This window comes from Artibeus jamaicensis, unplaced genomic scaffold (genome assembly GCF_021234435.1).
Source record: "Artibeus jamaicensis isolate MK-2021 breed Jamaican fruit bat unplaced genomic scaffold, CSHL_Jam_final contig_536, whole genome shotgun sequence".
Lineage (NCBI taxonomy): Eukaryota > Metazoa > Chordata > Mammalia > Chiroptera > Phyllostomidae > Artibeus > Artibeus jamaicensis.
The window spans coordinates 3,189,657-3,217,084 of NW_026521878.1; positions in this window are offsets into that span (position 1 = coordinate 3,189,657).

Consider the following 27,428-nt stretch of genomic DNA (forward strand, 5'->3'; position numbering starts at 1 on the left):
TTATACAATGAAATACTACTTGGCCATAAAAAAGAAGAAAGTTTTGCCCTTTGTGTCTGTATGGATGAATTCAGAGAAAACCATGCTAACTTAAATAAGCCAGTCAGAGAAAGACAAATACTATATGATTTCACTCATATGTGGAATCTAATGAATAAACTGAACTAACAAGAAAAACAGGGACAGACTCATAGATTGAGAGCAGGATAACAGCTAGTGGAAAGATGAAAGGTGGAATGGTGGAGGGTGGAGCAAAACAGAGAAAGGACTTATGAACATGGACAATGGTATGGCGACTGTGGGGGGAGAGGGATTAAATGGTAATGAAAAAATACAATAGAGATTAAATTTAAAAAAAGAACCTGAAAAAAGAATCCTTAAAAATGAGGATAGTGTAAACATCCTCTGGGACAGCTTAAAAATCCAACATTCAGGCCCTGGCTTGTGTAGCTCAATGGACTGAGCTCAGGCCTGCGAACCAGAGGATCGCAGTTCAATTCCCAGTCAGGGCACATGCCTGGGTTGCAAGCCAGTTCCCTGCAGGCCAGTTCCCAGCAGGGGATGCACTAGAGGCAACCACACATTGATGTTTCTCTCCCTCTCTCCTTCCCCTCTAAAGATAAATAAATAAATAAATATTTTAAAAAATCCAACATTCTCATCATTCAAGTTCTAGAAGAAGAGAAAGAACAAGACATTGAAAATATAGTTGAAAAAAGAATGAAAGAAAACTTATCTAATTTGGTGGAGGTAAAAGACATGCAAGTACAGAAACACAGAGAGTCCCAAACAAGATAGATGACCCTGTCTGGATACCTAAAGAGGTCCACTTCAAGATACATCATAATTAAAATGCCAAAGGTTAAAGACAAAGATAGAATTTTAAAAGAAGCCAGAGAAAAGCAGTTAGTTAACTACAGGGGGATTCCCATAAGACTGTCAGCTAATTTCTCAAAAGAAATTCTACAGGCCAGAAGGGATTGGCAAGAAATATTCAAAGTCATGAAAATCAAGGATCTATAGCCAAGATTCCTCTAACCAGCAAAGATATCATTTAGAATCAAAGTGCAGATAAAGAGCTTCCCAGACAACAACAACAGCAACAATAAAAAAAACTAAAGAGTTCATCTTCATCAAGCCATTATTATATGAAATGTTAAAGGGACTTATTTAAGGAAAAGAAGATCAAAACCATGAACAATAAAATCACAACAAATACATATCTATCAACAATTGAATCTAAAAAAAAACTAAGCAAACGAGAATAACATAGACAGAATCATGGATACGGAGAGGTTTTTTTAGATGCCAGATGGGAGGGTGATGTAAGAGAATGGGTGAAGAGGTGAAAGGATTAAGAAGTGTAAGTTGATAGTTACAAAGTAGCCATGGGGATGTAAAGTACAGCACAAGGAATGGAGGAGCCAAAGAACTCATACTCAGGACTCCTGGACATGAACAATGGTGGGGTATTGCCTGAGTGAGTGAGGGGTGCTGGGTGGAGGAGGCAAGGGAGAGAAAATTGGGAAAACTGTAATAGCATAATTAATAAAATGTAGTTAAAATAAAGTAAAATAAAATAAAAAGATAAATTGGGTATCTTACTTAAGCTTTCCAAACAGTATCAAATAAGCAGAAACCAGTGCAGAAGTCACCCAAGGCTCTTATAACATTCATTAAACCTATTGTATGTGTAAAGAGCTCCTCCAGAGAAGGCAAATTGGAAAGAAGGATCAGATTGGTCAATACATAAAGGATCAGAGCATAAAGAACAAATTAGTGCCTACTGTTGCACAGGTCACACAGTGTGTTTTTCTTTGTAAGGTTCTCTTAGAAGGCAGGGCAGTGGTGTAAGGCTGGGCAGGTTATTCATTACTCAGATGTACCTGGCCAAGGAGACTGGTAGGAGCAAATATTCCATTGTATTCTGTACTCTAATTCTTGTATCTGGGCACAGGACTGTGCATTCTACAAAAAAAAAAAAAAAAAAAAAAAAGAAAGAAAAAGAAAAAAGAAAAAAATTCCTTTGTACTCAGGTATGTGTCACCATGGCCTGAAAACTGTGTTAGGAAGAGTTAACATAACCTGAGCAGGCTTGAGAATGCTATCCATGGGAAGGCCTACTTGCAATTTTGGCACTTAGCTGAAACCTAAGAACTTGGACATCAGAAAATTCCCTGAGAAGTACAGTTCATTGTGCCTCAACTTTGTATGTAAACAACATGCTTTATGCTGAACACTTCCTTCCCTTTGCAGTGTCCAGAATTTTGAAACAAGCTGGGCAGAGGATGCCTATGTGATCAGTCTCTAATAAAAACCCTGGGCACAAAGTCCCTATGAGCCTCCTTGGAAGATATTTCCCACTTGTTGTCACAACTTGTTGCTGTGGAATTAGGTGTGCCCTGTGTGACCCCACTGGGGGAGAACGTTAGGTGCCTGTGCCCAGTTTTCTCTGGATTTTCCTCCATGTGCCTTTTCCTTAGCTAAGTTTGCTCTGTATCCTTTTGTTGTAATAAATCGTAGCCAAAGTCCTTCCACAAAATTATGAAAGCTGAGGATGATCTTGGGGACCTCCGCACACATTCATTTTCACATTCAGAGGTCATGTGCTCACTAACCTGTCTTTCATGGAGCTGTGTCTGCTTGGAAGTGCTAGTTTCCCCAGTTTACACAGAAATGTCATAAAAACTACTGAGCCTCTGCTGGGAGGAGAGGATAAAGAAAATGCATAAGCTTCCTGTTGCCACCCACACGGGTGGGTGGCAACTATATATTAGTCTATATAGGTTAATATAGACTAATATATAGACTACATATTAGACTAATATATACTATATATAGACTAATATTCAGACTATATATTAATCTTTGACTAATATATAAAACCATTGGCTGCTGTTCATTCCCCTTTTCCTCACTGAGGCCAGAGTGAACACTGCCCAGATCAATATTAATGCTGCAGTTATGAAGTGGGTCCCGGGAATGGAGGAAAGAAGGGTCCAACATTTACGAATGTCCTCCTATGTTCTGGTACTATATTTGTCTTCATGAACTACTGTAACAGATACAGTAGTAATCCTATTTTATGCTTTAAGAACCTATGATTCAGAGAAGTTATGTAATTTTCCCAAGATCCTTCAGTAAGTGGTGAATCATGAGATGAAATTGAGTCTGATTCCAAATTGCATGCCTTTTCCTTATGATGCTGCCCTCTTGTTCAAGTCTTCAGTCTCAATGTCTTTTCATCTTAAAACTGTAGTTGACTATATCCCTGGGTATTTATTAAAATGAAGTGATATATGCATGTTAAGTACATAGTGTAATATCTGGTATGCAGTATGTTTGAAAAATGGGCATCAGTTTTATTATTCCTATGGCTGTGATTACACACACAGCAAGGATTTATCTGGCACAGGACTTCTGTGGCAAGTCAGACAATGAGGACTGTCTAGGTTATACTTTTCTGCCACTTTTTTTCAGATTTACAATGTAGCACACTAATAACCATGTATCTTATTAAATATGTATCAGATTAATGTTGGAAGTTTTAGTTGAATAAACTCCAAACTCATGTGTATGCAATTTCCAATTAATTATGTTGTTTCTAAAGTATCTTACAAGTCCATGTCAAACATAAAAGAGAACAATAGCAAAAGCATTGTCTTGCACTGGCCAGGTTTGTGTTCCCAGGCACATATTAATTTATGAAGTAACTACAAATTGTTCTCCTATACACGATTCTACGTTAATGAAATATAACAATAAACTTCCTCAAATGTGTATGACAATACACATTTTCCTTCTGCGATTAACAGCAAAATATACTCCCAATACTGATTTTGTTCAGATCAACCCACTGAATACACTGTGTAATGTAGGCTATTACAAAGCTTAGTTCTCAAAAAGGTGCTGAGAGCCTACTTCACACTAAAGAGCACTTAACACAGCATGTCTCTGGCACACAATGAGACTTAATAAATGAGGAGTGAATGGCGAAGGTGGTGGTGATTAGAGAAGGAGTAATATATATTTCAGCATTGGTAAGAACTTAGTTTCTGAGGTCAATCTCTTAATATTTCATAATTAATAACACAACACATATTCACAGTGTTAAATACCAGCGTAGGATTGAATCCTCTGTATATCTAGATGCTCAGGAAAAGTGTTGATTTCATGAACTTAGATAAGGTGTGCTGAGTCTATGTCATCTTTTGTTTGAGGGGGGACAATTCAGCTTTTCATGGCTCTACTTACATTAACTATCACCGACACATACAGTGTGTATCCTCCTATTAAAACGTACTCAATATTTTATGATTACTTTTAAGTCCCATATTAATAAACTCATCCGAAACCACAGAAGAAAACATTCTTAAAAATATAGACCATGCTATTTCAATAAACATATATTATTGCTATTGATTTTCTAGTCATCTGCTTTTAAAACCAGTTTGAAAATGATTTTAAGTGCTCAATCTCATTTATTAAAGCCTTGAAAGTTGATTGCCTTAATTTTCCCCCAATCAACAAGATAACCCTTAATTTTAAGGTCTGGATGAGTAGCACTCCCAGCTATGAAGTAATGATGCCATTTATTTGCATTAGGATCAACATAAGTTCAGAACTTAAAGCCTTCATCAATTTTCCAAATAAAACTGCAGCTGTAGTGTGGAACAGGTGAAATGAGGTCTGTATTTCTCAGATGTAACATAGCCAAGAGCTTAACCCAGACTTCATGAAGTTTAAAAGCAATAAAGCCAAAGTTATTTCAGCCTTGCAGCATACTTATTTAAAGAGATGGATGTTATTGGCTGTTTTTCAATATAGTGCTTATACTGCCATTAAAACTTGAAATGGAATCCTACAGCGTTATATGTGCAAAATACCATAAACCGATAAGACCCAGTTTCCTCCCAATCTCTTTAAAACAGAAAGATAAAAACAATTGTAAATCTCCATCCAGAGTGCTATATCTATAGAACCCTATTTCCATCTTCATTCCTACAGAAACACACACACGCACACACACACGATGGAGAGATTAAGGAATATCAAGTATAAGAACAAGAAGCATCTGTCAGCAGTTTTGGTGGAGGACTCGGGAAACAGGTGGTTCGCTAAAGGAGCTGGTGGCCCTTATACAACCCTCAAGTTAACAGTATGAAAGAATATGTGAACTAGTCTCTAAACTCCATGAAGAGAGGGACTGTGCCTGTCCCCACCTAACACAGCATCTATTAGAGTGCTGAGTACATATCAGGTATCTAGTGAATACTGAATGAATTAGTAAATAGATGCTATATAAAAGCAGTTAGGTCCTATAGTGATTAATTGCTCTGAAAAAGTTTTCAAAAGACTCTATAAGGAAAATATGAAATGTTTGCTACAATGCAAAATCTTCTAATATAGAAAGGTAAGCTGGAAGAGGAAGAGATTCGAGAAGAACTTGAGAATGGAGAAGCTTCACTTACGTGTCTATCTCTGGCATAAACTCATGAAAAGTGTTCCTACTTCTTCCTCCCTTCTTCTACTTCTAAACTTACAGGTTCAACAAATTCTGTCAAAGTAGCATTTATTCAATGTCTTACTACTTTTTTTAACCTCAGCACTCTCAGTTTAGTAAGATGATGCAGAGTTCAAATCCAAATAATCAAGCATCTTTTTTTATTATTGTATGTTATCATTTTATTCCCCTGAATAATAGCTGAGGTTTCTATTCTACATTAATTTATGTTGGAGTTTTTATTACTGGCATATTAAGTAAAAATTGGAGAAATCAAATGATATTGGTGCATGTTAAATTTGCTTTTGACTGTGTCAACTCAAGTCAAGATAGTAGTTATGCCAGAATTCTCGTGACAATAACATTCTTTAGTTTCTTTTATAACAGCCAATGGAAACAAGTCCAGAAAAGGCATAGATATTGGAATTAGGAGGAAATACTTTAAAACATCTGATATAAATATGTTCAAGAATTTTGAAAAGGATACAATCAATGAGCAGGTAAGGACTCTCAGAAAAGTAACAGAATTTAAAAAAATCAAATGGAAATTGTAGGACTGAAGAATTTAACATCTGAAATATAAAAGTATCTTATAGGCTTAACAAAAGACAGAATACTATAGAAGAAACAATCAGTAAACTCCAGGACAGAAACTAGAGATTATAAAATTGATGTTCAGAGAGGGGAAAAAGCTTCAAACTATTAATAGAGACTAAACGACTAGTCATACAACATTGCATAGACTTACAAATATGTAATTGAAGTCCCAGAGGAGGACAAAGAGAGTGGCATAAAAACAAGTATTTGAAGAAATTGTGAAAAAAATTTTCCAAACTTTATATATATGCGTATATATATAAATTTATACATATATAAACTTTATATATATTTATATAAACTATAAAATATTTATATTTTATATATTTTATATATGTAAAGTTTATATACATATATAAACTTTATATATTTTTATATATGTATAAAGTTTATATATATATATTTATATTTATATATAAAGTAAGCACAATATATATATAGTGCTTATACACAATTTTATGTATACAATTTTATATATGAAGAAAGCACAACAAAATCCAAGTGGAATAAACATAAAGAAAACCATATCTAGATATCTCTTAGTCATATCCCTAAAACCTTAAAGAAAAAATTCTTAATGCAATTAAATGGAAAAGCAAATGCTTTAAATATTGCAATGAAGCATATAATATGTATATAGAAAAAATAAACCTCTATGCTTACATGTAACTGTGTGCAATAATTAAGTCTATAATGAGTAACAGACAAACATAAAAGATAAATTATATAGTTTCTAGAAAAAATAGAGGTCTATCTACATAACAGGCATATAAAGATTTCTTACACAGCAAGACTTGTACAAAAATATTCAGAGAAGCTTTACTTATAATGGCCTAAAGCTGGATATCAGAAAAAGTGACCATGAACAGACAGGTAGATTTAAAAACAAATTATTCTGTGGTATATTAAATATTTTCAAACCTCATAATAAAAAAAAAAACTACCAGTGTACAAAACCACATGGATAAATCCCAAAAACATTCTGCTAAAAGCAGCCAGAACTAAAAAATGTATCCATTGTATTACTCCAGAAGTTTTAGTATAGGAACAACAAATCAATGGTTATAGAGATCAAACAGTAATTGCTTCTTATGGTGGTGATAGAAGAATCGACTACAAAGAATAATGACATTTCCTGAAGTAGTGGAAATCATCTGTAACTTTAATGACTTTTTAATTACATAATATAGTTTTTAAAACTCAAAAAACTGTAAAATACCTTTACAGTGTGTGTATATTTTACCTCAATTTTTAAAAGGGGAAAAGAAATACAAGTCTAACCTCTCTTCCCCTTTAAGCTAGGTTATCCTTTCTTGTTTTTCCCATTCCTCTTAATAGAAACTTTATTCTCAGTTGAAACAAAACTGTAATTTTTATACCTATTACTACTTCCAGTATTTCACCATTTCCAAATTCAAACAGCATCACAATTGCCATTATTGTTTTAATTTTCATTTTTACTTATAACTTTATTGATCTGAATATTTTGAATATGTTGTCTATCCACTGCTATTGGCTTCTAGTGATTAATATACCAAGTCTTTTTTTTTTTTTACATTTTGTATCCAATTTTAATTGTCTAGAGATTTTTATCTCTAAAATCAACATAGGTAATGCTGATGTATTCAAGAAAATTTGTTTTTCCCCCAGGGTTTTGTTTTTATGCATTTTTTAAATTTAATTATTGTTCAAGTACAGTTTTCTGTCTTTTACTCCCATCCCAGCCCCCCCCCCCAGTGCTCCTCACCTCCCTCCCATTTCCACCCCCCTTAGTTTTTGTCCATGTGCCCTTTATACTTGTTCCTGTGAATCCTTCCCCTTTTCCCCCTGAAATTCTCTCCCCTCTCCCTTCTGGTCCCTGTCAGCCTGCTCTGTATTTCAGTGTCTTTGGTTATATTTTGCTTGCTTGTTTGTTTTGTTGTTTAGGTTCCTGTTAAAGGTGGTCAAGCAGAGGTGAAGCTCATCCAATAATTAATATATAATTTCATTTATTCTACATAAAACCCATTGGTTTTCATTTTCTTATTAACTGTGAGGAAATTAAAATTCAGAGAAATCAAAGTCACACATAGTCCATTGGGAGCAGAATTTGAATTCATGTACCCTCCTAATGATTACCAATAGTACCTATTACAAAATCTCTTGTGTCTCTGCCATTTTGATACAGTATCCTCAACCAAATTCAAGCAAACAAAACAAGCCAGTAGCTGGCTGACGCCATCAATGACTGTAATGCTGACTGTTGTGCTCTAGCCCACCTCTTATTTTGACCTCTTGTCTCATTCAGCACTGCTCACTTTTCACCCAAAGCATCCCCCCTTTGCTTGCTCTTACAAAGTATCCTACTGTTTCACTTCCTTCTCTAGCAACATCTTCTCAAGTTGGCCTATTCAGTAATTTGCTAGCATTGCTTCAGATGTGGTTATAGCTGCTGTGCCCCTTCTCCCGTGTGCTCCTCTCCCTAGGAAGTCTTATCCACACTTGTCTGTAAACCAAAGGGTGAGAAGCAATTTGCACTCTATCTCCTCCCTCTCTCCACCCTCTTTCCCATCCTAAAGAAAGATAATTTACTTACTTTTTAAAAGCATACTTTGGTTGTTTCACTTCTTTTCTCAAACATCTTAACCTCCTCCTTCTTACTGCAAGCCATGTGAGTCTCAGACTTCCCTTGATATGAAAACAAGATCTTCCAAAATGTAGAAGCAAGTTGGCTCTATGTCTCACTGCTCCTTTTGATTTCATCTGTAACCTAATCACACAGATTTCTGGGCCTCTGCCCTCCTTTTTTCATTGTGCTGTTTCTCCCATTAGGAAATCTCCCTAGACCCCAATTTTTGACCATGACGGTTTTATTTACCTGTGGAAGAGCAGAATGACATGAGATGTCTCATTTGAAACTCTCCCTTATGTCTAAAGTCAGAAGTATCTTTTCCTTCTACGGACTCTTGGATTATGATATGCATTTGGGTTGCACACAAACACATTGAAATGACCAAACTCATAGTGGGAAATGAAGTAGAAAGGAGGTTCAGCAGCCAAACTCCAAAGTCTTCTTTAAGCATTGGGTAGTAACTGGAATATGGATAAATGACAAAGACATGGAGGGTCAGAGTGGATTAATTTGTGTGCCATTGACTTCAAATGGAGATAACTGTGTGGTTTTTTTTTCCTGAATACAAATATTTTCCCTTGTCTTAAAACACTGGGCAGGTGCAGAAGAATAGTTTATATTCTTCTTTTATATGCTGTCACCAGAGAATAAGTTATCAGGTATTCTCAGGAGAGAACTGGATTTTCTTCACTTAAGCAATTGAAATGTTGATTAAAAATTTTATCTACTTAACATACAGATAGAAAAGATTTTCACCATTATTTAAAGTTCAGCCAGAACTTCTCATTTTTAATGTCTGATAATATATCAACTGAGATAAAAGAGAACTATACTGAATATATTCTTGCCATCACAACACAATAGAATAAAACTTAGTCTTTTTTGGGGGGAAACAATTAGCTGCCCTGTAAATCCTCCAGGTATGACTTATTCTCCTCATTCCCCTACTTAAAATTCCACAGATGTGCTTTATGACCTATAGGAAGTATCCAAAATTGTAAGGCTGGATTATAAGATTTTCTACTTTTTGTTACTTAATCATTTCACCTAATCATTCACCCACACACTCTTCATGGTCCAACAATACCATTACTGTTGCTTTGTGTCCTGTGTTATTTCACCACTAGGTGCCACTAAAGGCACTTTTCCCTTTTTCTGGAACGTTGCTGCCCTCAGTCTGCTGCCAGCCCAACACAGAGTGTCCTGGGACACCACACCATAGGTCATCTTTCCTCGATCTGAGCCACCTCTACTTCATGGATAGTCACTTGTTTATGACAGGTACTATCCTGTATGTCATTTCTTTGTTCACTTTTCTGATTTGCCTACTAGAATACGAGCTCTGTGTATTAGAGGTCCATTTAATCATTTTTAACCCCAGAGACTATGGGGTCACATAGGACGATGGTTACATATTTAATAAGTGTTTATAAAATGTCATTTAAATAATATGATCAATGGTTTCAAGAAAAGCATAGTGTAAAAATAGTACATAAAATAGTTAGAAGTTCCAAAGAGTTAATTTGGCCTTTTTGTATTAAATCATGAATTACCGATTTTGGAAAGTTATTTAACTTCTCTCAACCCCAGATTTATCATTTGGGAAGAATGTGTAGATATAGATAATAATACTCTGTAGAATAAGTAAATGGCATGGCTTGCATAAAATGCATAGGTAATTCCTGCCATATATTGAACACTAAATAAGCTAATGCTGTTATTACCTATATTACCATAAGTGAACACACAAAAATAGAAATACTAAGATGATTTATGATACACCCATGGGCAAAGAAATCCATGGGTTTTATTGGTTGTTTTTGCTTTTTAATCACTGAGCTCTGAAAGCACACACATTTGTGTTTACTTGTGGTTGTTAAGTAGATTAGTGGTTATCTATACCTCTAAAAATCTAGTTCAGAGGATACTTAGTTTTTCTCTTTTCCAAGACTTTGGGAATGTTCATTACTTCTGGGCCGCCAGAAGATGGCCATAATGTCACCATGAATACACACATGGAGGAGAGGTTCAGGTGTGAAACAGCTGGTGTGAGGGAGGATAGGCACATATGAAATGGAATTAAAACATACACAATCCATGCAAACGAACCAAATAAAAAGTAGCAGCTTCTCTACAACTTGAAAGAAATAGCTTAGAGAGAAAGCAGCAGCTAAAAATAGTTGTATATTTCCATGTTGGATTTGATTCACAAGAGATTTTTGAACACAGAATTCAAAAATTCAGGTGAAATTGGGTTACTCAGGAGGTTTTAGTTAAGGGCTGGTTATGACATGTCTCTAGTCTTTGTGAATAGGCATAAAAATACCAAGGAGCTTCATTGCCAAAATGACATTTTTCAATTGACTTCCTACTAATAGCAACCCTTGGCATACTGTTCTGGGTGTAGGAATCACTGATTAAATCTCCCCCTATTATCAAAATCTAGTTGAAAATAAAGATAATGATCCAGGATCATGTGGGGAACCTATAGGTCATCTATTGCTTTCACTGTCTGAGATAGTATACTTGATTCTTCCTGGTAAAGCTGTTTATTTAGGTTACAATGTCTCTTCTGTACACAGAAGTGCTTTCACTGAGATTCATTTGGAATGCATGCCCCAGCACCTAGGAACAATCTCATCTGTTCCGACTACTTGAAAGGTCATTTGATGAATGGCTTACTCTTCCCCATCCTTGACCTCAGACAATATGAATTGCCTCCTTACCTTTTGTAATGACAAAAATATTACTAAAAATTAAAACTATCTGTCATTAAAATAACAAAAATTAATCAGAACAGAATGTGGTTCAGTGGTCTTGACATAGGCACAAGCTTTTCCACAATCTTTTTTTTCCCTACAATTTCTGGACCAGTCAGTATATATCCAGAGACATCTGTCTTCTAAAGTACAATTGATGATGGATCTGTTTACTAATGACTGAAAATACAAATGCCAGGCCCCCAATTGGATTGGGCATTAAGGTGCAGATGTGCTACACTGAAAAGTTTTCATGAATCTTTTTCTTTTTATAATTCCTGCCATTTCAAATAATTTTTTGTCAGTGTTTGTCTGTAAATAATCTATCCAACCACCCTGAATCGTAGAGAGTGGTGAATTCAGCCGGAGGTTTGACTTTAGGTAGAGCAAAAAAATGAAATTTGATGTGTGACAGAAAAAATGTATTTATAATCATTTTCCCTTTGTAACCAGATGTATACAGCACAAAAACCCAGAGAAGCCATATTTTATATTTAAAAAGCTTGCAGAAGATATAAGAAATGAATGATCTAGAAAGAGTCAGTATAGAGGTGGACCAGGTAGTAGTAGCTGGGGGCAAAAGAGATAGACAGACAGACAGACAGGCTGGTGCAGAGAAAATGAAAGAGATCAAGAAGTATCACACAGTGTAAAAAAACAAAACATAAGGAGCAGGTGGAAACAAAGACATAAACATCAGATGGAAAACAACTCAAAGAGAAAGAGAGGTCCCAGGTGAAGGCAACACGTCTTTGGAGAAATGGGACACGGCTCTAAGAAAATTTCAGGATATTTGGCTGAGTGATGAACAGTATAATTGACTACTATGTATCCCCCAGTGACTTTGAATGAAGGACAATATCGTTCTTCATTTTTTGAAGTCAAATTTATAACCACTGCCCCTAATCCCTCTGGTCTCATTAAACAGTTACTAGTACAAAACCTCATGTATGTATCTACCCCAAGAGACTTGAAGTTTTTGATTGTTTGCTTGTTTGATTTTTAGAGATAGGATCATATATGAATCATCATCAGGTCTCCAGCACCTATTTGATACCTGGTAGGTATTGAGAGAAGCTTGTTGACTTGAGCTGAAAGGAGAAAGGTATTCCCCACTGTTTGGATTTGAAGGGCCCTTCCACCCTCAAAAAGACCGGCATGTTACTCACTTGGGCCAAAGTGACTTGGGAGCCATAGAGTAGTTATCCTGGGATTACAGGAAATGGATTATCTGGTTAAAGCATCAACATACCAGAATATATACTTATCAAATCTTTATTGCTTTTGTGTTTGAAAATTGCATCACCAGAAGACAACAATTCAATGTATTGGCTTGATAGATTAAAATTGTTATTTGAATCTATAGTAGGTAGAATTACATCATCCTTAAGCATATTCTCCACACATCCCCATAAACCTGTAGGTTTATATACCTATATGTATTTTACTTTAGTACTTTCTTATGGGAAAAGAGCTGAAAATATACCTATACCAAAACATAATCAGTGATGTTATATTCAATTTTGAAATGCCCCCTTTAACTGCAGAATTCACATTATGCCTACATTTGTCCTCTTTGGCTTAGGACAGAACAGAACTACTCTGGTATTTTCAGCAGAACAAGAGTTAACAAACAAGTTGTCTGGGCCTTTCAGCATCACTGGCGCAGTGAGGGATTATTCTATAGGCTGAGCCTTTTGGAATGACCAAGAACTCCATAGGACTGACCTATGCGAGGGGCTGTTTCCTCTGCTATAAGAGCTTCTTAGAATTTGCCCTTGCTGGCATAGCTCAGTGGATGAGTGCGAGCCTGCAAACCAAAGGCACATGGTTCAATTCCCAGTTAGGGAATATGCCTAGGTTGCAGGCCAGTTCCCAGCAGGGGATGCACGAGAGGCAACCATTCGTTGATATTTCTCTCCCTCTCTCCTTCCCTTCCCCTCTAAAAATAAACAAAGAAGATCTTTAAAAAAAGAGCTACTTAGAATTAGACTTATATGAATGCTGGGACCAAGAAACTGCCACTGCCATCAAAACCCACAAAATTCACAGAATGCTCACTGAAGGCAAGGCTATAAAACTCTGCATCTCCTGTTTTTGTAAACAGCCCAAAGAAGCAAGGCAATGGCCTCTGCCTCACTTCCAAACAGTGCAGATGCATAGCCAACTGCAAGCATCAAATTCACATTGAAAATCATAGCTTCAAGGGAAAATAAAATACGTGAATTTTAGCTTCCCTACTTCTCCAGAACAGGAAACATAGTAGCACGAGATGAGATTGGATGGTGAGTGCCAACCAATAATATACAATAAAAATCCTAGTAGTACAATTTCTGCTCTCAAACAAGCGGTTATGGAAACCTTGACCACATCCTTCAGATTGCAACCCACCCCAACCTACCACCATGCCAGCTGTTTTTCAAAGTGCTGTTTGGCTGAGATAAAATAAATGACGGTTTCTTTACCTAGAACAAAATTTTTAAATAAAATTATGATATTAAAAATGTCACATGTATTTTATACTGTTTTTTATTTTCATTTTCACTATACCAATAAAATTTTTATGGTAGTTTTATTTATTTATTTATTTAAATTAATTTTATTTAGTTATCCAATAAAATTTTTCATAAACATTTGCACAGTCTGCCCGTGCAAATATTTTATCTTGTGGCTGCCGTATACTAACTATACTTAACCATTTCTCTGTTGCTGATTATACAAAAAGGTACAATTTTCAACAAATGCTAATAATGTTGTGAGGATCACCTTTGTACATAAAATCCCTGCCATGGTCTCTAATTATTTTGTTGAGATAGATTCTCAGCCTTCTCTTATGGGTCTTATTTATTGGCTCACTGAATCTAAGGATTTTTATTTGTTCTGTAAATGAAACAAAAGTAGATCCACATTATTTTAGAAGGAATAAGAGGAAAATTCAGCAGTATATTATTTTGTGCTAAAATAGTACAGCTTCTAAAACACCTGGGATCTTGTTCAGAGGAATTACATAAAAACAGAGATTGCAGTAAATGTTGCTTTATTCTGACAAGTTTTAGACTTATAATCTTTTTTTATTTAGCTATTTTTCAAGTACAGTTTTCTGTCTATTTCTCCCATCCCAGCCCACCCACCCTGTGCTCCCCACCTCCCTCCCATTTCCACCCCCCTTAGTTGTTGTCCATGTGTCCTTTATACTTGTTCCTGTAAACCCTTCCCCTTTTCCCCCTTAAATTCCCTCCCCTTATAATCTTAATTTAATAAATCAATGTTTCTTATTTAAACTGATACCTAATCATTAGAAACTGGCACCAACTAATAATATTGTTTTTTTTTAAAGACAGTACCTGTTTCTTGTATTTTTAGTTTAAATCATTTATTAACTATGTGTATTTCCCCATGTGAAATTCTGGTGGAATAAAAAAGTACAAAATAATGTCCCTAAACTCCAAAAGTTTACAGTGTTTAGGGAAATAGAGAATACTGCTTCATTGCTCTATTTTAAAACTAAAATAAAAATAAATAAAACTGCATTATGTTCTAAGTTTCTTCTTTAAGTCTGAGTGGAATGCAGTTGGGTGAGAGCACAAGTGATTCCATTTAGAATCTCTGGGCTACAAATTCCTGAAGGACCAGGGGTTTGTCTCTCATTTAAGCTGGTGTCTCCATTGCTTAGTTTGCAACTTCATAAGCATAGACTGGATAATTGAATGAACAAATGGACAGTAAACTAATGAATGAACTCCAACCCTATTTTCTCCGATGTAAAATCAGTTCAAAAAATGACCAAAGACCTACATGGCTTAGTAACTATACTAGCTACATTGAACATAGAGAGTATTTTTCAAGCACTTAACTGAAGTCTGTTGTAAGGCCTTACATGTATTTCATTTACTCTTCATAACTACTTCATGTGGTGGATACTATTATGTATCCAATTTATGGGGAAAAAAGAGTAAGGGCTAATATTAATTCGCCCAAATCAGTGCAGTGCAAAAGAAATAAAGTGAAGATTTCAAACTTTGACATGTTCTTAATCCTTATACCAAGTTGTTTTCCATGATTAGACAGCAAATGTCAGGAGCTGATATATGGAAAGATTGTATACTAAATTAATAAAACAATGTTTAAATGTCATAACTTCTTGTGTGTATTTGCACTACAATAGAGTCATGTAATTTTCAAATTTCTATGTATCCTTTTGACAGGAAGCCCACCATCACCTCTGGATGCCCCACCAACCTTGAATTACCTTATATGTTGAAGGCATACTTTGTAAAAAAAAACCATTCAAACCTTATTGGAACACTAACCTGAGAGAACATTCAATTCTGATGGCAATTACTGTCTTCATTTCCAAATGTTTAGATGGTATAATTACTGATTTACCCAGAACTATAGTGTTTCAGTCACTGATCTGGATTGTCTGTCAGCCCAGCAGGATTTATTCTCCCCACGGTTTTAGCTTTTAGCCTAGTCAGTGGCAAGCCGAGTCCTAAATGGTTTTCAAAATTCCTTGCCCATAATGTACAAAAGCCAACTCCCACTTATTTGGTTAATACAAATCCAGGTGTTTCTGTGGGGAAAAAATGCATATGTAATTAAAGTCCCAAATAGTTGACTTTAAGACTAAGAGATTATCTAGGTGAGCTGGACCAATCCCAGGAGCCCTGTAGTCTGAGTACCATGGTCATAGACAAGTAAGTCAAAGAAATTAGAAGAATAAGAGATTCAATGAGATGGAGACGAAAGTGGGGGGAGACAAATGGCATAGAATGCAGGCAGTGTCTAGAAGCTGAGAAGCCCCCAAACAGCCAGTGAGGAACAGTGGGGAAATCAGTCCCATAACCTCAGAGAACTGTATTCTGTCAACCTCTTGAATGAGCATAGATGCAGCTTCTTCTCCAGAACTTCCAGAGAAGTCAACAGCCTAATTCAGCCTTGTAATAATAACCTGAAAAGAGAACTGAGCTACACAGTGCCAGACTGTTAGCTAATAAATAAGCATTGTTTTAAGCAGCTAAATGTGTGGTAATTTGTTACACAGCAAGAGAAAACTTATATAAGTTCTCGTAGTTCATGCTTGAAAAATGAGAATTTTCCTCCATAGTCCACATACTGACCCTTGGTCTGGAGGGTCTTTTGTCATGATCTACACGCTGAGATCCAGAAGCTCGCCTATCCCATAAACGTCCAAGTCTTCATGCCAAGGCTAGGATTCTAGCCTACTCTTTCTCAGCATTCATATTTCTGCTTTCCCTCAGAAAAATGAAATACTCTTTATGTCTAAGAACAAAATCTAAGACCTGCATTTGTCAGTCACAAGTTCCAACACAGTTTCTTTAGCCAAGTCACTGGCTACCTACTGCTGTAAATATTCATAAGTAATCTTTCAATTAAAAATATAGATATGTATTCTGTGACCCAAGATTATCAACTTTAGGTGAAGAAATTCACCTCTCAGTAATTTCTACATTTAAGTTTATTTTAATAAATACTGTATGCTATTACCTGTAAATTGTTTTTACATGCACATATATACACATACACTGTATTTTTCTGCCTTTGTTTCAAAGAAGAATCAAAGTAACACACAAAAGACTGAGAATGCTGACTGAGAGCACAAAGGGGCCAACTCAGTGCTTTACAAGAGAAACAAATAAGATATTTATTTGAATCACTCATTGTTCCCTTTTATTTTTTGTTTGTTCTTTTCTCTTATTCTTTCTTTGCTGTACAAATATCTTAAAGTCTTAACACACCAGAACTTTTATAGATCTGTGCCCTCCAGAATGATATTTCCTTTCAGAACATTTTATAGTGAGATAAAAGAAAAGCCTAGAAGGAAAATGAGAATTATATTGAACAGTGATTCATAACAGTTGAACATCATTGAGAGGAGAACCAAATGCTATCTAGAGGTTACTCCATATCTCATCATGTTTTGAAATATGCTCTTACACAAGAGAAAATAGACCGTATTCAGCTTTGCAGATCCATTGCTTTAGATTTATTCAAAATAGCAAGTAATTCTTTCCTCAACGAAAGGATTTAAAAAGTTACGGTGCAATAAACCCACCTTAAACACTGTCAGCTGATATCTCAGAGAAGTCCAATTTAAGGAGTCAAATGTTTATTTAAACATCCCCAGATTTCTCTGAAAGGAATTATAATATTAAATTTTAGAAAAGGGCAGACTCATCTACATTTTTGGTTAGATAAGTCTAAATTCATTTAAAAATGTGAGTATATACAAATTTTTATTCTCTGCTTAATAGATGATATAACCCTGTCAGTAGAATTATGACTTTTTAAAATTTCCATTGCTTGTATCCAAATGATTTAACAAAAGTTCTATTTAAAAGAGTAACAGCTTGCCCTGGCTGGTGTGCCTCAGTTGTTTGGGGTGCTGTACTGTAAACCAAACAAAGGTCACAGATTCGATCCCCAGTCAAAACACATGCCTAGGTTTTGGATTCAGTCCAGTCAGGGCATGCACACAAGGCAGTCGATCGATGTTCCTCTCACATCGATGTCTCTCTCTCTCTGCTTTCCTCTTTCTGTGGAATCAATCAATCAAAATATATATAATGAATAAATAAATGGGCAACAGCTAAGTAAAGTAGAAATAGTTGAATTTTGCCTTCTTAGTTAACTTTCTGGAAGAATAACACTAAAGCCCATGAAACTGTAGTGCAGGCATCTTGGTGCACCTGGTAATGGCCTGTTAACAAAAACAAAGCATAGAATATAACAGGAGGTGAATATTTTCGAAACTGACCTAGAAAACAATTCTAAATTGTGATGACAAACTCATGCACTTAAACAGGTAATTGTAAAAAATACATAAGACATAAAATTATATGTTAAAGCAGGATAACATAGAGAAAAAGAAGCTAAAGATGTTTAACTCTAATCTGTACTAAACAGAGAACACCCAATGATGTCAGTCTTCTAGTGGATCTCAGTACTGTCTGCACAGTACAATCTTCATAGAACTTGCTCTATGGAGAGTGTTAAAAAAGTGCCTATACCCAGCTGGCACTCTCAGAGAAACTGATTTACTTGGTTTAGAACAGTGTTTCTCAAAGTGTGATGCTATCATTTGTTACACATGCAGATTGTTAGGCCCCACCCCAGTCTAATAAATCAGAAAGTCTTGGAGTAAGATCCAGCAGTTGGAGTTATAAGAAGCCCTCCAGTGATTTTGTTGCTCACAAAGTTTGACTCATTGATCCGGAGTGAGGAGGTAGATAAACCAGGTCTTTACTGTTCGAAAGATCTACCGGCAACTCTAATATATAGCCAACATTAAAAACACTGAGTTAAACTATAATAATTGAGTATATATTAAAACTCAACGATAGAAATAGTAAAACTCAAAAATAATGAAAAGGAATGACGACGTATAAATAGACAAAAGATCTAAATAAGTGCATCTCATCAAAGACAATAAACAGAAAGCAAATAAACATATGAAATACATACATATGATGTGGAAGATATGTAATTAGGGAACTGCACATAAAAACAATGAAACATTGCTACACATCTGTTAAAATCTCCAAAATCTCGAACACTGACAGTACCAATATTGGCCAGTATAGAGCAGCAGCAGCTCTCGTGAATTGCTGGTGGGAACACACGGCCACTTGGGAACAGGGTGGCCATCTACCTCTTAGCAGAGGGTCCCGTGCTCATGCTTCTTGGTATTTACAAAACATTTGACAATACAAAAAAACTCTACATATAGATATTAAAGCAGGTTTATTTATAATTGTTCAAGCCTAGAAACAACAAATATACCCTTAAGTAGGTGAGTAAACCATTAAACTGTGATACTTCCATATAATGGAATAACATTAATCACTAAAAGGAAATGAGAGATCAAGCTATGAAAAAGCATGGGCAAAACTTAAATACATATTACTAAGTAAAATAAACCAATTAGAAAAGGCTATGTACTATATTATTGCAATTATGTGACATTCTAGAAAAGGCAAAACTGTGGAAACAGTAAACAGATCAGTGGTTGGCAGGGTTTGGGAGAATGAAGGAATAAATAGGCAAGAGAGAAATTTTAGAGCAGTGAAACTATTCATTTTTTAAATTGTATTTAAAAATTCCTCATGCATAACATGACATGATACTATGATGTTGGATACACATCATTATATATTTGTCAAAATCCACAGAATATATAACACTGAGAGTGACCCATAATGTAAATGATGGAATTCGAGTGGTAAGTAAGGATGTGGCTGTGAGGTTCATCAGTTGTAACAAATGAGCCTCTCTGACATTGCACTCTGATAAAGGGGGAGGCTGCGCTTGTGCAGGGGGAGTGGCCATGGAGGAACTGTCCACAATCCCTGTTCAATTTCACTGTGAACCTAAAACTTCTCTAAAAAATAAAGTTTATTTTTAAAAACTGGGTAAGTGGCATTCAAGGATAATTTTTAAAGGGTAAATCATGACTACTGATATAGATATATAACAAACATTTCAAAATTTTATTTAACTCATTAATTGGTAAGGGGGCTGAAGACAAATGTTACAACAAATTCAAAGGAGACTCCAAAGACCAAAGATAAAAAACCACCAAGAATGCTGAAATCAATTTGCTAAATAGAAGCAAAACAGATTCTTCCCCCATGAGGGAAGAAAGTCAGTTAAATCTCCAGTGGGAAGAATTGATCAATATGCATATATAGAACAGGATTACTCATATTACTATCCATTTTCTACAAGTCCACTTCTAACTCTGCAAACTTATGGAATAACTCTGAGACGATTAAATGTACACATCCTACAGAATCTAGTAATTCAGAGGGAGTGTTCCGAAAAATATGTGTTTCCATTGAAAAAGCCTAATAATCTTTGGTTTTTATTAAAGTTGTTTACATTTTTTTCTGACAGTTAAAACACATAGAGGAAAAGGGCAAGGCAGTGCTCGGCCCAGTAGAAATGCGGCCAGCCGAGATGATGTCTTAAAAGAGCAGAAGACTGGAATTGAAGCATCAAGTTCGACAATGAGGTCTGTTCTTTACCAAAGCATCTTAAGTGTCATGCCGATGATTTCGTTATTTCTATTATGTTAATACAAGTTGTCAGAGATTTCTGGGAAAAGGTATGATGTGACTACTGTAGTACTTTAGGAATATTAATCTTTAGGAATATTAATCCCTCAAATGGGTTAAATCCCAGAAATGATGGGAAAGACTAGATAAGAGCTGGTAAAATAATGCAGGATTAAGGTACAATTTAGTTTTCTCTTTCAGAGAGTTCCTCTCTAAAAATTTCTTTGGAGACAAACACTCTTCCAAATCTTTTTTATTCTACAAAACTCACAAAACCAATGTGCTCTGTCTCTTGTGGCCTTGCTGTATCGTAGTATGTTGAAAATAGATACCCATTTTTCTTTCCAGACATAGTGGATAGTTATCTGGAGTGAAAAGTTTCATTTTGTAGCATTTTTCATTGAAACTATCACCTGATAATTACACTGAATAGAAAGTAAGCATTAATCACATCTTTAATACATCAATTCATCACTGTCTACCTTCTGTGAAGCTGCAGAACTAAAATTAATCAGTCAAACCAAACCCCATCACAACCAAATGCCTGGGGAGAGTGGAGAACATAAGGAAATCCTTTTAAATGGATGAAGTGAGCTTGCTTCAGCTGGCAGAAGGAGGAGGCCTCAGTAGTAACACTACGTTCTGTCCTCATAGGTGATTTTAATCTCCTCCCTCCCCCAGTTTGAGCAACTTCAACTTTGTTAGAAACATAAAGCTTTTAAAAGTTATTTGACCCACAAGGAAAGAAAGTCGGTGAGTTCTTCCATTGTCCTCTACTTGCACAATGTTTTGTTAAGGAAAGGCTTTTAGAAAACAAATTCGCATTTCCAGTTCCAGCTGCTACCTGTGTCCTTGTCACCCATGTTTCCCAACTGATAAGTTCACTCTTTCAGGTGGCCCACTCATAGGCTCCTCATTCTAAAGCTCCAGGGGAAAAAAACGTGTTTTTGTGGTGCTGATTAGATGTAGAGTCTGGCTCCAAAGATTCTTGGTAATGAATAAGGCACACAGGAAACTATTCATGTGTTACTTAGCATCCTCTGCCTTGTGTTAGTGTTGTGAAAAGAAACCTTTCCCATTTCCCCAGCTAGATTATAAATTCCTTGAAGATAGCAGCCAGGTCTTATACTTATTTTGTTAAGTTACTTTCTAAATATGGCAACCCTTGTATAGCTGCTTGATAAATAACTTGCTGTTTGGTTGGTTACAAATGATGGATTCTCTAGAAAGTTTAGGAGGGAAAAGACCTGAAAATGTCAAGGCATTTATTTCTAAACTCATGATCTGGAGATTATAAGGCTTTATTATATTTTACATGGGGAGACAAGATTTGGCATTTGGAGATACCTTTCAAGGCATTCAGTGATGAGCATTAGAACACATTATATCTTCCTGTAAAAATTAGGAAATTGATCATTGAAGAGTCAAGACTGTGGCAAAATGAAAATAATTGAGGCACAGAGCTACGGGTGCTGAGCAGTTAACTCCACTCCCTCATACAAAGGGAGTCCTACTGACAGTCAGCTGAGCATATGTCAAGCTTGTGTCTCCTCAAAATTGCAGAGCACTGCATATTGGAAGCCTGTGTGCTTGGTCTTTAATCAAAACGGTAACTTTAAATTCACCAAATCCTACACTGACCAAATAGCCTCATCTCTATAGCTCCTAGCATAGTACAAGAAAAATGATGAGTGCTCAGTACGTTTTGGATGAATGAACAAACTTGTAAATTACTGAAGTCTCCAGTTTACAGTAGCCTAATTTGAAAGTAACAAAGGAAGGTAAAGGTCAAGAAAAGCAGAAGTTATGATGCCTATGTCAGATACAGCTTTCACCATATATAAATCAAAGGAGTACTTTAATATTTGAGTTCTGAGCTAAATGCAGAAACTCCAAATCCCTGTTTTTGCCCCATTTTTGTTACCTGCAAAAAATTAATGGAAGGGTATGGCATACTTGTCAGTCTGAGAGAAGGTTATAATTGAAGAGGAAAATTCATGCTAGCAGCCAAACAAAGAAAGAGCCAAAGATTATTGGGTGTATCAGCCAAATTTGACTGAAGCATCCAGGACATTGTTGCAATGTCTAATTGATCAGTATGTGAACTGGTCTGTGGTCAAGGTACCACTCGTGTAGACAATTTAAGTTCCTTTTGTTGGAGAACTGTTCAGTTGGAGTCGGCTATTTGCATAACCGACCCAGTGCCAGAACTTTACTTTGCATTTAAATGAGAGTTGGAAAAGATATTTTAGAATAATCAGGGGGAAAATGGAGGGGCTGTTTTTTATGTAGAAATAAATATATATGCTACTAATCCAGGATGTAACTGAAGTGAAAAGAAATGGACCACATATGTAAGAAATTTTCAGTGTAACAATAAAATAAGCTATGTATATAAAGATATAGTAATGACAATAAAACTGGCAACTTAATTTGAATGACACACAGCTTGCAAAGTACTATAATATTTTTATCTCATTATTCTCAGAGGTTGTTATAAAATGTATTTGCATATCATATATATTTGTATAATTGATTTTCAGCACTAAAGCCAAGTACATTTGTACAGGTATTCGCTATCATAGCTCTTATGAGCAATATTCTAAATGTCCATTGTTTTCCTGTTATTTGCATCTTCTTTCTTGGATCTTTGGCCATAAGAAAACTTATGAATCAATTCTTCCTAGACATGTTGACAAATTTATAGGTTGTTATTACGGGTTGAATTGTATCCTACCTCATATTGATGTGCTAAAAAATAAACTTTAGAATGTGACCTTATTTAGAATTAAGGTCATTGCTCATGTAATTAGTTAAGATGAGGTCATTAGTATAAGCCCTAATCCAATGTGACTCATCATTTATAAAAAGAAGAAATGTGGACAGAGACAGGCACACAGGGAGAGTGCTCCGTAAAGATAAAAGCATCGATCAGGGTGATGCTTCTGCAAGTTAAGGAATGCCACAGCTTGCCAGCAAGCCACTAGAAGCCTGGAAAGGCATGGAACAGATTCTCACTCATAGGGTTCAGAATGAACCAACACTTCCAGCCTCTAAAACTGTGAGATAATAAATTTCTTTTTTTATTTTAAAAGTTTTTTGAGTCATTTTTTAAAAAAAATAACTCTTGTTTAATTACAGTTTTCTGTCTTTTACTCTCATCTCAGCCAACCCCCCACCTCTCCCCACCTCCCTCCTATTTCCACCCACCATCGTTTTTGTCCATGTGTCCTTTATACTTGTTCCTGTAAACCCTTCCCCTTTTTCCCCTGAAATTCCCTCCCCTCTTCCCTCTGGTCACTGTCAGCCTGTTCTCAATTTCAGTGTCTTTGGTTATATTTTTCTTGTTTGTTTGTTTTGTTGTTTAGGTTCCTGTTAAAGGTGAGATCATAAATGGAAGAGTAAACAAATGGAATCTCATCAAAATTAAAAGCTTCTGCAGGGCTAAAGAAAACAGTATTAAAATAAAAAGAGAACCAACCACATGGGAAAACATATTTGCCAATGATACCTCAGACAAGGTTTTAATCTCCAAAATATATAAAGAACTTATATGACTCCATTCTAAGAAGACATGCAACCCAATTAAAAAATGGGCAAAGGACTTGAACAGATATTTCTCCAAGAGGAAATACAGAGGATCCAGAGACACATGAAAAGATGCTCAGTATCACTAGCTATCAGAGAGATGCAAATTAAAACCACAGTGAGATACCACTTCACACCAGTGAGAATGGCCATCATAAACAAAGCAATAAACAACAAGTGTTAGAGAAGATGTGGAGAAAAGGGAACCCTGGTGCACTGTTGGTGGGATTGCAGACTGGTACAACCGCTATGGAAAACAGGAATTTTCTCAGAAAACTAAAAATGAATCTACCTTTTGACCCAACAATTCCACTACTAGGATTATATCCTAAGAGCCCTGAAACACCAATCCAAAAGAACCTATGAACCCCAATGTTCATAGCAGCACAATTTACAATAGCCAAGAGTTGGAAGCAACCTAGGTGCCCATCAGTAAATTAATGGATCAAAAACCTATTGTACATTTACACAATAAAATTCTATGCAACAGAAAGAAAAAAAGGAGCTCCTACCCTTTGTGACAGCATGGGTGAAATAGGAAAGCATTATGCTAAGTGAAATAAGCCCGGTGGTGAAAGAGATAAATAAATTTCTGTTGTTTAAGCCACCTGTTTGCAGTACTTTGTAAATGCAATGCTAGAAAAGTAATACAGTTGCCACTATGCTTGTTACTTTAATAATATAGAAGTCTCTAAGAGTATAGTGTCATGGGTCTTTAGAAAAAAATGACATTATAGAATTGTACACCTAAAACCTATATAACTTTATTAACCAATGTCACCCCAATAAAGTCTATGAAAAAAAAGTACATGTATATCAAAAGAAAACTCCTTGTCATCCAATAGCAATAGCTCTGACTTTCTAAGGACTCCTCTGTTCATCTTGTAGTGCATGGATAACTTGGTGACGCTGCTCTGCCAGCTACTGCCTCAGGTGTGTGGTATTGACCACCCCACTCTGCTTACAGTCCTCGAAATAGGCTAAGACTCTTCCTAACATTCTCCACAGGAAGGCCTATTGTCCAAGGGAATTGGCAGAAAAGAAATTGGTTGTTATCTTTACCTGTTACCAGGTATGTGTTCTTGGGGAAAAAAAACTTTAATTTTTAAACTTATCTCACTAGGTTGTTGGAGGTATAAATGAGTTAATGTCCATTACTATTCCAGACCATTTTTTCAATAAGGGAGAAAGAGCATAAACAAACACCCAGAGACTTTATCTTCAGATTTTGACTCTGTGTTTTCTCTGTCTCTTTCCTCTTAATAAAACAGTATATGTTTTTTTTTCCTATAGCATTTATTTGCCTATTCTTCTTCCTAATTTCTAAGCTTCTTTTATGATGCCATCTCCATCAGCTTTGTCTTGTTTACTTCCTCTTATCTCAGGCAGACAATTGATTACTGATCCCTTTCTGGGAAAAGCACGTTTCCCTGTCCTAAGTAGTTGCAGGATTTCTACATAAGAAGCCTTGGAAGCAGTGATTTTGTTGAAAAAGCAAGCCAAAAAACATTCCTTGACTCTACACTGGCAAATCAGGTGCTGTGTTTTTGTTTAGTGTTGGTTTATTTGGGAGAATCAGGGACAGTGGGTGTACTAATGAGTTCATACATAATAAATACTAAAGTCTCATGTGCTAGCTTTTCTTGTTTGCCAGTTGAGATCTCTTCTCCATCCTTCTCCACCCTGCTCAATAGTTTACCTAAGCTCTTTTACCGTCCTGGGAGGACATCACAGAGTCAGGCCAGAGAGAGACTGGTGTATTAGTCCCCCCAACTCCAGGTCCCTGCAAGCCAGGCTGTTTTCGACAGTGCTGTGTTCCCCTAAGACCACAGTTCCTTTCCAGAAACCTTCTCCTAAAGTGAGCTCTCACTGAATTCCAGTGATTACAAACTCCCATAACACTATTCTATCCTCCCTTCTTCAGCACCAGATGTAGATATACAAACAAATGTAATAATATTCTTTCATTCTTCCATGCCTTGCAGAATTGTAGGACTTGCACTATTGCTAGTACCTAGGAACTCCATTATTGTTTAACCCTTTTCACACCACTGTAAATTGCCCATGCACTGAAACTCTCTTCACTAAAACCCATTGATTATGCCACTTTTTTACTGTCAGGACTTTGATGTGCTGCTACCACAGCTGTTCTGACACTGCCACCTCTCTCCCTAAGAACATCACATTAGGGGTAATCAGTAGATTGTTAATTGTTTATCCCAGTTCATCTATATACCAAATAACTTTAGTGATGCTTTTAGTATCACAACCAGCAGCTCTTCTGTGGTTTGTTATAATGTTCCTCTAATATTCTTTAACTTCTCCTTTTCTTCTTCCTGCCTTCATCTTCGAGACTGTTATGTAAAGGCAGTCTGGCCCAGTGAAAGGAAAAGGAACATTATTCAGCCAGCTGGCCAGGCTTGAAATCAGGTAGTCAGCTGTTATGCATGCATGAACAATGTACCTTTGAGCAAGACATGAATCTTCCATCAATGTCATTAATGTAATATTCATAAATTCATGATGAAGAGCAAATAAAAATAACGTAAGTGAAGAATATAGCACATAGTAGTGAATCAACAGTTGTTAGTCCCTTTCTTCAATTAAAATATACCTTTATTTATATACATATAAATAAGTTCCAAAACTGCCCTGGGACTTTTGTTTTCTTTCCCAGCAATATATTAGGCATGATATTTTTTGCTCCATTTGAAATAAAATGCCACACCTCTTTCATCAATTTATATTTCCCACCATCTTTTAGCACTAGTCATTACTTTCTTTTCTCTGTTACATAATCAAATGCAATAATCCTTTTTGATGCCTCCATCCCCTGGAAAAGTGGAGACTTCCCAGCAAAGAAGCATTTCTCACCAGCCACTTCACTTTGAGCAATGTCCACTCTGCAGCAGACTCCTGAAATAAATTCTTCAACTCCTTCTTAGTTCATGTCAGCTACTCTCATGTGCCAGTCTGCTTTCTCCCCTGGGCAGTTGTCTAGGGAGATGAAGACCGTTTTCCTGGCAGTCCTCAAACCTCTCCTAGAACTTGGGAACTAGGTCAGCAGGCCAAGAGCAACTCCCTTTTCAAGGAATTATTCATGCTTTCTTTCCTGAACTGAAAAGCCTGATTTTGAGTTATTTTTTGCTTCTCTTTTTTATAGTGTTTGCCCATGCCCTTTCTCTTTCCCCTGTGCTTTTCTTGTTTCCCAAAGTGACCTGAAAAGAATTTTTTCAGTAGCCAGAGTTGTTCTTTCAGGATTATCTTCCCCAACCCCTATTTTACTAGGTAAC